This window comes from Palaemon carinicauda, chromosome 8, assembly GCF_036898095.1.
Source record: "Palaemon carinicauda isolate YSFRI2023 chromosome 8, ASM3689809v2, whole genome shotgun sequence".
Taxonomy (NCBI): domain Eukaryota; kingdom Metazoa; phylum Arthropoda; class Malacostraca; order Decapoda; family Palaemonidae; genus Palaemon; species Palaemon carinicauda.
The window spans coordinates 160197363-160204862 of NC_090732.1; the positions used below are offsets into that span (position 1 = coordinate 160197363).

The 7500-nt window shown below is 37.2% G+C and overlaps 1 protein-coding gene across 4 annotated transcripts in view; it reads left to right on the plus strand.

The window, feature by feature from the left end:
* Positions 1-7500, plus strand: part of LOC137646061 (uncharacterized) — a 415122-nt gene that overhangs the window by 310725 nt on the left and 96897 nt on the right. The window lies entirely within an intron of this gene.

The window sequence follows — 7500 nt, forward strand, 5'->3', positions numbered from 1 at the left end:
GTGTTTTTTATTTCATTTCATTAAATGTATATAAGATTTAAGATACCTTTTTGAGAAGGAAAAGGGAAGGCTCAATCTCTTTCTCTTCTTTAATTTTTTTTATGGAATTTTGATGTACCTTTGGCGTCCACTATTTTGAAATACTCTTCTGAACTCAGAAGAAAATGTTGAAAATCATCACGCTGGTCTTTCGATCAGCGAATTCAAGTATAAGTACCGTTGGGTGCGGTTTGTACTTGGATGGGTTACCAGCAAGCAAAGACAGAATTTATCCTTATAAAAGCAATTTGGCCATTCGTGTGGATAGGCTTGAGTTTTGCAACATCTTTCTGTAGATATGTAAAAAAAAAAAAAAAGGGTTACACCCTGGGGCACTAGCCCTTTCAAGTGGAAAAATCTAATATATATATATATATATATATATATATATATATATATATATATATATATATATATATACTGTATATATGTGTATGTATGATATGTGCAGTATTATAGCCACGAAAAGATAAATGACAAGACGTGATCTTAGTTAGCACTTTCGTCCTAATAGTGACATCGATGGATTCAAAATGTTACTAATAGGACGAAAGTACTAAGTCCAACCAAGTGTTTTCATTTTTCCTTTCGTGGCTATAATGCACATTTTATACTTATCGTGTCAGCGCTCTCTCTCTCTCTCTCTCTCTCTCTCTCTCCTCTCTCTCTCTCTCTCTCTCTCTCTCATTATATATTTGTATATATATATATATATCTATATATATACAGTGTATATATATATATATATGTGTGTGTAAATATACATATATATATATATATATATATATATATATATATGTATATATACATATATATACATATATATATATATATATATATATATATATATATATATATAGAGAGAGAGAGAGAGAGAGAGAGAGAGAGAGAGAGAGAGAGAGAGAGAGAGAGAGAGAGAGAGAGATTTAAAGTAAATACTGTTGGCGAAGAATACGGTTTATATCCGCGAGATTTTTTTCTTTTCTCTGGCAAGAAAGAAATGGAAAGATGGGAGATGATAGTCGAATCTTCCGTTGCGTGGGATGCTTTAAAGTGTGGAATCCGACCTCATTTAAGGGATCTAATCCCCTTGGCGAGGGAGGGAGGAGGTAGAACGAGAGCGAACACTGGGGAAAAAATGGTGAGAGAGAGAGAGAGAGAGAGAGAGAGAGAGAGAGAGAGAGAGAGAGAGAGAGGAGAGAGAGAGAGAGAGAGAGAGAGAGAGAGAGAGAGAGAGTGTAGAAAATGGAGAAGTAGCATGTAGGGAAAATGCAATAGGGAAGATTCGCTCCTCGTGAGGTATATGTCTTTGGCAACTACTGTTTTATTCATAGGAAGAAAATTAAAAAAATGAATTAATTCAGTCGGCTTCGGGTTTTGTAGGGTAAGGAGGTGGGCGGGACGGTTGATCTAGAGAGACTCGACACGCAAAGGAAAGTAGGGCAGCCTTTGATAACCCATAAGATCTGCGATATCCTTCTCAATTTATTTCCTTCGCGAGGGGATAATTGAGAAGGATATGGTCCATTTTGAGGTTGTTCTAGATCCTGTTTCGTGTGTCAATTTAACTTACGTCTGCCTTTTCTTTAGCCCTGTCTGCTTTCTGACGTGTAGTTCATTGTCGTGGAAAGGGTTTTTTTGCTGTGTAATTCTCTCGTTCTTATTTTCTTATCTTCTTATCTCGGGCAATGCGAGAAAATGGTTTTCAAGGCAAAAGGATTTCCTGAGGGATTAAAGGAAATAGAGAATACGAAAGAGGAGACATTAGTCTAGATGTGATTACTGTAGTATAAAGGACTCTGTTATTTTGTGCTAGAGTTGGCGACTTTCTCTTAAGTAATCTCTTAGTCTTCCTTCTTATTTTGATTGGTAACATTGACAATGCTAGGGCAGTAGAAATGTCAGAAGTTCAAGAACTCTTTAAAATAAATTATTCTTCATTTTTTTTTTCTAGAACGCTAAGAGATAAGTGAATATTACAATCTACGAAAAAGAACTAATCGTATTTCTCAAAAGGGCCAAGTTTTAAGACAGAAAGAAAGAAAATTTGTTGAGGGCATCAATTAACGGATTTCTGCGAAGTAGGACGCTTGCTATATCATGAATTATTTTTTTTATATAATGGCTGTGTTACTTTACAATTTTAGAAGAAGGTGCTCTCATGTGATCATCATCATCATCATCTCTTACGCCTATTGACGCAAAGATCCTCGGTTCGATTTCGCCAGTCGTCTCTATGTTGAGTTACTAATTCAATACTTCGCCATTCATCATCTCCAACTAAGTGCTTCATAGTCCTCAGCCATGTAGGTCTGGTTCTTCCGACTCTTCTAGTGCCTTGCTGAGCCCAGCCGAACGTTTCGTGAACTAATCTTGGGGATTGCGAAGAGTCTGCACAAACCATCTCCATCTACCCCTTATCATGACCTCATCTACATAAAGGCACTCGAGTAATCTCTCTTAAAGTTTCATTCCTAATCCTGCTTTGCCATTTAACTCCCAATATTCTTCTGAGGGCTTTTTTTCTCAAATGTACAAAATCTGTTGGATATTGTTAGGTAGGCCTAACCTAATACTTAAAGTACGTAAAGTTTTTTTAACAGGTCATTTTTTGTATGATTCTTGTTTTTCACATTTTATCCCTCTTATCGCAAGAGCCCGTGGCCTACACTGAAGGTCATTCTAGTGCCTGCCTGCCTGCTTGCCAATACTTAGTCCAGACGATGAAAACAAACAAGAAGAGGAAGGAAATGGTTGTGAATGTTTGAAATTGAGAACAGATGTGTCAAGAAAGTCTATAGAGTCTTAAGAGTCTATAAGAATAAGAGAAGAAGGAAACAGACAGAAAATTCCAGAGCTTGTCTGAAGAGGGAGAAGAAGCAGTCACTGAATTGAGAAATCCTGGGGTTGTCACTATCTGCCACCCTCTCTCTCTCTCTCTCTCTCTCTCTCTCTCTCTCTCTCTCTCTCTCTCTCTCTCTCTCTCTCTAAGAAAACCTAATTAGTATAGCACCTTGCGAAAATTTCAATGAACTCAACCATATCGCTCTTATAGTTTCGCAAAGTTTTATACTCGAAAAAAGGGTGCAACCTCTCCATCTGTCTTTTATGCGTAACATGAAAAAACCATGAAGTCGACTGAAGTTGAAAGCTCTTTAAGCCATCAGAGCATATTTTTAGGTTTTTTTTTCGAAAATAATATATGAGTTTCGGCGCGTGCCTTTTCTCTCTCATGTGTGATACGTGGAACCCGAGGCTTATTAACGAAGGGTAATTAGGTACGAGGTCTTGCGTCGAACTTGAGTGCATTTTTACTTGACGAGTTAATTAGCCGTCGACTGTCTGTGTCGTCGGAGACTGGATAGATTAACGGAAGGGAGTAAATTGAACCGTAAAATGTTGCAAATTGGGTCTGTTTTCTTTGAATGATGTTCGTTAGGTTATTTTTTTTATTATGAATATATCCTTAATTAACCATTGGCAGAGTTAGTCGATCATAAACTGCCTCTATACAATTATGTATATAGGATGTATTTTAGATTTACTAACTACTACTATTATAACTAGTCCGGTATCAACCAGGTCTGGAGGATTGTAGGTTTTCCCACCATTGCCCTTTTGCCTGTCTGTCACTGCAACATCTGCAGTCAATGGAATTTCACCCAAACTTGGTACAAAGGTAGACCATTATGCAGAGTTCTTAATAAAAGGAGATCATCTGTTAGGGTTAGTCACATTTACCTTGGCATCGTGCCTCTTCCTGCTAGGTTAAGAGGGATTTTTGTCGAAATTTACGCACAGGTAGACTTTTATTCCACTGGAGGCAGACTGCCATACATAGAGGTCTCTGAAGGAAGTCTCCGTGTCACCCCTTGATAGAAATTGGTACATGAGTAGAGCATCGGAAATATATCTACTTGTATAGCGATTCTCATGTTTTTTTTTTTTTTTTTTTTTTTTTTCTTTTTCTTCATGTATGAGTGTGCCTCATTTACGGTTGAAGGGATTTCAGCCAGGCTTGTTACGAAGATATAACATATCACATCGATGTGAATGAAGGGAGATCCACCAGTTCTCGTCCATCTATGCTCTTGTTACACCTACATTTTCATCGCAAATCTTATGTGGTCGAAAGTATTTCGATCAAGCTTTTCACAAAGGTGGACTGTCATGCATAGTTTTTCCTGAAGTGAAATTTCTGTTCTAGATTTCTGTGCCCATCATCTCTCTCTCTCTCTCTCTCTCTCTCTCTCTCTCTCTCTCTCTCTCTCTCTCTCTCTCTCTCTCTCTCTCTCCTTGCCCTAGTAAAGGAATCTCGATCAATCTTGGGACTAAAGTAGAATATAATGCATATCTTTCAGAAGGAGCTATCCTACATCTCGGTTTCATCGCTACTCTTTCTATAAGGTTAGAGGGATTTCAATCAAAAGTGTTACGAATTTCATTGCGATTTAACTTCTCGTTCATTATGGTCTCTTCATAATTAATTATCATCACAGGGATTTAAGTTAAACTCCTTGCGTACTTCGAAGGAAGATCATCATGCAAAGATATATCCAAAAGAAAGTCTTCTTTCTATCTACTAGTTTGTCCACAAGTGTAGCTTTCATGGTCATCAGTTCATCAGTGCGTTGTCACGTCCCTGTCATCACTATTACTTCCACGAGGTTGATGAGTCTCAGTTTACTTCTAACAAAAAAGCTGGTCAACATTTACAGATGTTTAGTGGGTCTGTAACCCTTATGTTGTCAGTGCAACTCTTTCACAGTTGAATTATTTTTTTTCTATTCGAATTTATTATAAGACTCGATCAAATTGTTCAAAGAAATAGCGTCGATCTGTTTGTCTATCTAAGTTGAAAAAGATGTTTCAGCCAAACTTGTTGCAAAGGAAGGTAGATCATTATATTAATAATTCTAATATTTTCCCTTTTTTCTTGTTTTCAGGTGATTCACATTCACATAGAATTTCAGATAAGAATGTGTAATGAAAGATTTATTTTATACAAATGTGAATCTTTTACAAAATATAATTCTTTAAAAATAAAGAAATGTAACAATCAACTACCCAAAACACGGTTGAGGAAATAATGCTGTACTTACTTTGTTGGGATAAGCCTTAGTATGACCCATTGCCACTTGGAATAGAATACTGTAGCTGACTGCATGTATCTGACCCTATTGACGCTCCAATAATTATATAATATTTATATAAACACTATTTTTGTCATATAATTTTATAGAATGTGTAAATTTATGGGAACGTGGTACACGTAATGATAATGTAGAATCTTCCACGGTTTTTGCATTGTCATCAAATCTATAAACCGTCCTGGCCTTCTTGCATAGTGGGTCAGTGCTCTTACTGGCCACTTGATGACAGGACCCTAAGGGTATACTTTCTGTACTCATGGACACACGTACTTGTTTTGATAAAAGGAAGAATATAAGCTACCTCTATTATTATTCTGTCCAATAGTACTTGAAATGCATATTTCAGGAACCCTTGGTATCTCCCAAGGTAGGGGCTTTAATCGCACGCTCAACCCTCTTCTTTTGTCTTGGCCTGGGACGCAGAAGAGCTGAAACAAAAGCTAGATGAGCCAACGATTAAGACAAGAGTATGATTTCAAGCGCTGCATTTCCGAGTTGATAATTTTGTCGTTTATAGATTCGAACACCTTTTCGTTTTTTCTTTTTTATGTTACAAATGGACATATACTATTTAATCTTTCCCTTCCATCTATTATAATGTTCGTTCATTTCGAATAAGGCTAATACGCCGAGCAGCTTCCTCTCCATTAACGAATATGCTTAGACAAACGGATATCGAGTGTGCTCATGAACACAAATAAGTCTGTATATTTATCTGTCTAGATGACAAGACCGCATTTATTGTGCTTAATAGTACAGTGCTTCGATCACGGTTTCTATGTCCATATATTGTACCCAACATACTAAGTCATCAGTCCAGTCAACCCACTGTAAATGGGTATCAGCGTCTGCTAGGACAAAGGGTGAGGTCGTGAGGCTATCAATATCAGTCTTTACTGCTGTAAACCGGAATGGGCATATCATGTGGTGCCATCCATTACTGAGAGGGAAGACATGCGGCTAAATTATATTTACAACACCCTCACCCGCTGAGGGGGGCCAAGCCAGCCTCAATTTGGTGCCGGTCCCAAGCCCGGGTAAATGGGGAGGGTTGGCGGCCGGAAAGGCATCCGGCCATGAAAAATTAGCCAAAACCAATATGACCAGTGAAAGTTGTGAAAATGAAATTAATGCTAGGGCGTTCCCGTAGGCAGAGGTAGACGGAAAAAGCTGGTCAGAAACATCGACCCCACATAAAAGTGGAAAAAGATGCAGACGAAAAAGTATATATATATATATATATATATATATATATGTATGTATATACACATAGTATATATACATATATATATATATATATATATATATATATATATATACATCGTAGTGTACGTGATCTGTCTACGATGACTGATAGATATTTAGATACCCTGCACGTGCGCACACACCCTCTCACCAGGATATGACTACTCCCTCTCCCCCTACACGAGGGACGGGGAGAGCTGAGCGTAACCGGAATTATATACGCTATATATGATATATATACATATAATATATATATATATATAATATATATATATATATATATATATATATATTAGTCTTTATTCAAACAAATCTATATCTCCACACAAACATACTGTGCTTGCATATCCCAGAATGCTCGCTTGCCCACTTTCACGAATAAATATTTGACATGTGTAAACGTGTGGTGATTTTTGTCAAGCTGTTACCAGTCGCATGATGCAGATGCCGCCAATCTCTTCGTCGGGAGAAATAGCCGATTTTTGCCATGGGTCTCGAGTTTACATGGGACTCGGGAATTCTGGTCGTACATCATTCTATATACTTTATTTATTATCTTCGCCAACGAAATTGCGAGGAGTTTGTTTTTTGCCCCTATTTGTCTTTTTTTTTTTTTATTGTGAACAATATCCTGACCACAATTTTATTCACAGAGTAGTGAAACTTTCAGGGATTAATTGTTATTAACACGTGGAAGTTATTCAATTTTAAATGTCATAGGTTAAGGTCGAGTAAAAGGTCGACCGATTTATCCCTAACCTTAACCTCAAGTTCGTACATGATTGTCACACAGACTTCAAATACGCCTACGGTCTAAACTAATTCTGGGAAAGACAAGCTGGTTTCGAGAAATAAGCTGCTGTGGTGGAGATCTGCACTCTGAGTGTTTTTCTAGTTTTGTAAGACGTTAAGTCATATTTAATTTATATCTGCAGTTGTATTTGGGCATTCATGAGCGTTTCATGTGCACGCTCATACTGTACAAATCTTCAAACTGTACATGCATGATATCATTTACTCTTATGATCCTCAGTTGACACTTTTGAATGATACGTCTAAAGGC